The sequence below is a fragment of the Apodemus sylvaticus genome, chromosome 16 (assembly GCF_947179515.1).
Source record: "Apodemus sylvaticus chromosome 16, mApoSyl1.1, whole genome shotgun sequence".
Taxonomy (NCBI): Eukaryota; Metazoa; Chordata; class Mammalia; order Rodentia; family Muridae; genus Apodemus; species Apodemus sylvaticus.
Window position 1 is genome coordinate 18,778,861 of NC_067487.1, and position 6,171 is coordinate 18,785,031.

General features: G+C 48.3%; 1 pseudogene; it reads right to left on the reverse strand.

The window, feature by feature from the left end:
- Positions 1-1,277: 1,277 nt before the first annotated feature.
- LOC127667100 (cactin-like) lies at positions 1,278-4,870 on the reverse strand (annotated as a pseudogene).
- Between the last annotated feature and the right edge of the window lie 1,301 nt (positions 4,871-6,171).

The following is a 6,171-nucleotide window of genomic DNA, read 5'->3' on the forward strand; positions in this document are numbered from 1 at the left end:
AAGGGGAGGTCCCAAGGTCTGATACTGTTACTGAAGCTATGGAGAGCTCACAAAAAGGGACCTATCATGTATGACCTTCGAAAAACTCAATAAGCAGTTGGAAGAGTCATATGCAGATATTTGAACCCAACCAATGGACAGCAGCTGCTGACCCCTGTAGTTGAATTAGGGAAAAGATGGAAGAACTTGAGGAGGAGGGTGACCCTGTAGGAGGACCAACAGTCTCAATTAACATGGATCCTGAGATCTCTCAAACATTGGACCACCAACCAAGCAGCATACACCAGTTGATATGAGGCCACCAACACGTATATAGCAGAGGACTGCTGAGTCTGGTTTCAGTCAGAGAAGATGCACCTAACCCTCAAGATACTGAAGGCCCCTGGGAGTTTTTTGGTCTTGTTGGGTGTAGGTGGGGACATCATCATGAAGAAGGTATGGGATGTGGAACAGTAGGATGATGGACTTGGGTGGGGGAATAAAATCTGGATTGTAAAATAATAAAGATTAAAAAATGTGATTGACCTGTGACATCATTTTTTTCCTGTGGTTTTTCTACCCTCGTGGGTAATTGACCACTAAATAGTCAAAATTTATATACTTGAAACACAGACTTACTGAGGTGTTCCAGAGGTGGTCCACTGTAGCATGTAATTATTTAAAAAACAATCCAGGCTATCGCTGGCTACTCTGAGGTCACAGTGGTCTTCCTGCTTACATGGCTATCCCCATATGGTTGTCTGCCTATCCTGAGGTTAACTCCAACTTGCTCCAACCCTCCCCTCCCCCAGTCCCATATTAAGAAAACTCCAGAGGCTTGGAATTTAAGTCAGATTTATAACAGTAAATTCTCAACTCACAAAACACCCATACAAAGAACTTAAAACTCAACTGATAAACACACGCTGCACACCTAGATGGGGCAAACCCACACTCCATATGATTTACATATGATTTAATCATCTACCAAGAACTCTCTAGTGCTAATGGCTGCCATGATAGGCTTCTGGTTCCTCTTCTTCTCCTATAGGTTCCAACTAGTCTCCTCATCTCTGTCTCTCTGTCATGTCTGTAAAATGCTCAGCCTGCCTTCTGCCCAATCACAGGCTCTAGCCTCATCTTTCACCTCTGTGCAGAGAACAATCTGCAGTCTATGCATCTGCAAGGTTTCTGAACTTCTAATCCTCTTGTCCGCCACCCGGGAGCTGTCCAGGGTCCAGGCAGGGGCAGGCAGCCTACAGGCATCACTGATGGTAGCACTAGCCCTTTAAGGACAACTAGAGCTGGAAGATTCCGTTGGCAAACTGGCAGCAGAAGCCTTGGCGGTGTGAGTGCTCCCACTCCTGCCTGACTATATTGAAGGCGATGTCCTAGTAGGGCGGGCCAGAGTGGTAGTGCAGGATAGCAAAGTAAGGGTTGTCTGCACAAGACTCAGGGAAGTACTGGGGTGTGGCGCACTTACAGATGAGGTCCGGGTAGATGATGTTGAATTTGTATCCCTGCACGATCTAGGGCGGAGGGTTGTCACAGCTGTAATGCTTTGTATTTGTAAAGCCAAATAGCTTCTTGTATTTGTTCCACTCAGTTGAAGAAGAGGGGCTTGTTGGACCACGGGTAGGCACGGCTGTCCAGTGGCATCTCCATGCTGAACTGCTCCCCATCCTGCCCCCTGCCTTCCCTTGCATGTCAGAAGATGTCCTCAGAGCTCTCGCTAGCATCACCTGGAGCCTGAAGCTGCTGGCCCTGCAGGTCCTCGTGCGGCTCCAGCACATGCGCATCTGCAGGCAGCTCGAGCACTGTGAGCAGCTGCGGGCTGTAGCGGCTGGCATTGTAGTCAGCTAGACTCTGCAGGATCAGATCCTCCTCCATCAGCACTGCTTCGCCAGCTGCCTCCCCCTCTGCCTCCCCTGTGCTCTGGCTTCCTCTCGGTTCACTGTGTCCACTGAAGTCCCAGGGCTAGGGGGCTGCTCCTCAGGTTTGGGACTGTAGGTATCTGTGAGCTCTGACTTGAGGATGGGGGACAGTGGCTCGCTCTCCACGCCCTGCTCCTGCTACAGTTGGAATAGCTTCTGTCTAAGAACCTTGGTGGCTCTCACAGAGCCTGGCCCTGGCCCTGTGTGCATGCAACTGCTGCAGCAGGCTCTCCCAGTAGCCCATGTCGAGGTTGGAGCCTCTGGCACGGACCTTGCCCTCGATGCCCTGGAGAGTGACCTGCAGGTGGTTATAAGTCTTTCCCTTGAGCACCGACAGCGCATCGGAGCTAATGGAGGCGTTGAGTCCCTCACAGCACTCGCCTGGGCCCTTACCAGAGGCCTCCAGCTTGTGGAAATTAGTGATTTCATCCTCTGTGATGGCCATCATGTCCTGCCAGAAGTATAGGTTCTTGCTCTGCCCCAGTTCCATGGACACGTGGATGTCCTCTAGAAGGTGCTCCATGTCTGCCATCGTGAGGCTGTTAAGGAAGGTGAAGGGTTCAGGCATCTCCAAGGCCAGGTCAAAGTCTTCCTCTACACTGATGTTTTTGGCCAGCAGGTTGATGGCCTTGGCACACCCATCTCAGATTCGGATCTTGGAGCCAAGCTTGGCGTGCCTCAAGTGGAAGCTGTCCTTCTGCTCCTCCCAGGTCTTAAAGTGTTTTGCCTCCTCCCTCTGCAGTGACTCCCGCTCCTGCTCCTGCTCTGCTTTCTCCTGTTCCCGCTCTAGCCGCAGCCCTTTGACCTTTTACACCTGCAGCCCGTTCTCCTCCAGGATCCCCACGTTGTGCTCCTTCAGCTCCTTTTCTCCCAGGTGGCTGATGCCTTTTTTTTCTCCAATGCCTTCTTCTGGAGGTTGTTGTCTCCAAAGAAGTTGTCGGTGTTGGTGTGTATCTCATGTACTCCTCACCCAGCCCATCTTCTGGTGCTTCATGTGCTCCTTAGCTTCCTTCTTGGCCAGTTGCCTTGCACGCTTCTCCTCAGGGATCTCGAAGGCCTTGAGCAGCTCTTCTTGCTGTTCTAGCTCGTCACGAAGCCGCAGTCATTCCTGCAGACTCTGCTGCTGGCTCAGGGCTATGACAGCTGCTCCGGGACTCCGGGAGCATCTTGGGTAGTCCGAACTAGATGCTGATGACCCTGGGGACCAAAAGCACCAGTGACCCTTCTGGGCCTGGGAGTGCTGTGCCTGCTCCTCTCCCGATTCAGGGTGAGGACTGGTCCTCTGAGTGCCATCAGGGCAGCCGAAGGCAGCTCTGGCTTCACCTCCTAGACTTCTGCCGCTTGTCTCCTTCCCAATCTGACTTGGGTCCGATTGCATTCACTCTAGGGCTCTGGTTCCTGTCGCCTTTGTCTCCTCCACCTGTGGCTTTAGCTCCAGCTGCTGCTCGGTTACTTCCAACCGGAGCGAATCCAGACCCATTTTGCAGCCAGCGCTGCCATAAAAACTTTATATGCTTTTCTATTCTTTTTTTTTTTTAACTAAGCAGGAAGGGGTGGATCTCAGTGAGATTTACCTGTTTTATTTTTAAATCAATTTATTTATTTTATGTGAGTATACTGTACATATCTTCAGACACACCAGAAAGTAGGCATTGGATCCCATTACAGATGGTTGTTAGCCACCATGTGGTTGGCCGGAATTATACTCAGGACCTCTGTAAGATCAGTCAGAGCTCTGAACCGCTGAGTCATCTCTCTAGCCCCCAAGACTAGAAAGTTTTAAAGAGGCGATTTTTAAAGTGTTTGAATTTGTAAGGCCGTGGGACTTTTTAAGTCTGTAAAAGGGTTTATAACTTGATGTTTTCGTGTGTGATCTTGAGGGTGGACAAGAAAAACTGTTGTGCCCTCACAGCAACGTGTTTCTGTATTAAGTTGGCAAGGAGTCTGTTATACTGGCTAGATTTATGTCAACGTGACACAAGTTAGAGGTATCTAAAAGGATGGAACCTCAACTGAACTGAACAAAATACCTCCATCTGGTCCACAGCTGCCGGCCTCTCCAGCTCCAGGGACTCCAATACTCTTTTCTTTGTGTACCCTGAACATGCATATGCACGTAAATTGAAACAAAATATCTTTTAAGAAACAAACAAAAAACAGTAAGAGTTGCAGGGAGTAGGGGTGCAGTGGGGGGGAAGTGTTGAGGCAAACTAAAAGAGCCTGTTGTACTTAGGGAAGGTCTAAGAGCTCAGGCCTTGGTTTGTTGAACGGTGCCTGCCTATGACCCCTGAGGCCTAAGTTTCAGTCCAGTATCACAAAACTTAATGATGTACTCCTGTAATCCAAACACCTGGGAGATAGAGACACGAGGATTAGGTGGCCCTTAAGGCCAGTCTCCTTCTAAGAAACTGTATTTCAAAACAAGGAAAGCTGCTGCAGGGGTGGGAGTGGGGCCGAGGTGTGTGTGTGGTGGCAGTCAGTGGTGGTGGTGGTGGTGGTGGTGGTGGTGGCAGTGGTGGTGGTGGCAGTGGTGGTGGTGGTGCATATCTTTATTCTTAGTATTCTGGAAGTCAGAGGCAGACAGATTGCTATGAGTTCAAGGCCAACCTGGTCTACAGGACAAGTTCTGGGACAGTCAGGGCAACACAGAGAAACCCTGTCTCAAACAAAACAAAACAAAACCATCAAAAGAAAAAAAAAAGGCACCCAACAAAACACAACAGCAAAAGTGACTAGAACTTCTCAGTCCTGTGTGCACATTCTAGGAGTCAATCTTACCACCTTATTTGGTTTTATAGATGCCCCCTCAAAGGACTGAAGTGCATATTTTACATACCAAAGGAGACCTGGCTTTCTGGTTCTCCCAGCATCCCTCAGTTCCTACCTGGCACACCTTGCACCAAGCCTGAACCTTCCAACCTCTTCCCAACAGGCTCCTCCCTACATAATCCAGACATTTTGACATTTTGATCTCTCTCTCTCTCTCTCTCTCTCTCTCTCTCTCTCTCTCTCTCTCTCTCTGTGTGTGTGTGTGTGTGTGTGTGTGTGTTCTCTTCTCTCTGTGCATGATTGCCTACTTCTTTCTTTTTCTATACCTCTTCATGACGAGTTTCCTGGCCTTGGTCCTTGGCCCAGTGATCTTTTTTTTTTTCTTTTTTAAATTTTTTTTATTTACTCGATATATTCTTTATTTACATTTCTTTTCTTTTTTATTTACTCGATATATTCTTTATTTACATTTCTTTTCTTTTTTTTTATTCGATATAATTTATTTACATTTCAAATGATTTCCCTTTTCTAGCCCCCCCACTCCCCGAAAGTCCCATAAGCCCCCTTCTCTTCCCCTGTCCTCCCACCCACCCCTTCCCACTTCCCCGTTCTGGTTTTGCCAAATACTGTTTCACTGACTCTTTCCAGAACCAGGGGCCACTCCTCCTTTCTTCTTGTACGTCATTTGATGTGTGGATTATGTTTTGGGTATTCCAGTTTTCTAGGTTAATATCCACTTATTAGTGAGTGCATACCATGATTCACCTTTTGAGTCTGGGTTACCTCACTCAGTATGATATTCTCTAGCTCCATCCATTTGCCTAAGAATTTCATGAATTCATTGTTTCTAATGGCTGAATACCTCTTCATGACGAGTTTCCTGGCCTTGGTCCTTGGCCCAGTGATCTTGCACACCGGAGAACAGCTTCTAAATAAAACTGCCTTCAATATAATCTAATCTGGTTGAAATTGGCTCAGTTCATGGTTAGTAAGAGATAACTTATCATATGGTGACACAGCTGGGAGAAAAGTCCCCATCTAGATGGCCTTGGTCATTCCTGGCCACATAGGGATCATTTTGTCCCTCTCTGCTTCTCTACTAGATACATCATTTCTTCAGACTCTGTGAGGACCCATCACCAGCTACATGGTCTCACTTAGTCCTTACAACCCCAAGGTAGGCTCATCTAGAGCAACCAGCTGTGCATGGATGGGAAATTACATTTCCTAGTACTATTGGCTTCCCTCAGAAGCACTCATCAAAACTCTGCAGACGGAATAGGCTAGGCTGCCTTCTGGTAGCAGGAGGTGGCAGGAACAGGATTCTCTCAGTCTATCAGACAACTGAAACAACAGACTCCAAAGACAGGAATTTCTCCAGGAATGCTATGCTGGGCAAAGTCACCAGCTGGAGGTGAGGAATGGGCTGGGTTGGGGTTGGGGCAGAGGATGTGCGGAACGGTTGTCTTTCCAAAGGAGACTTCACACA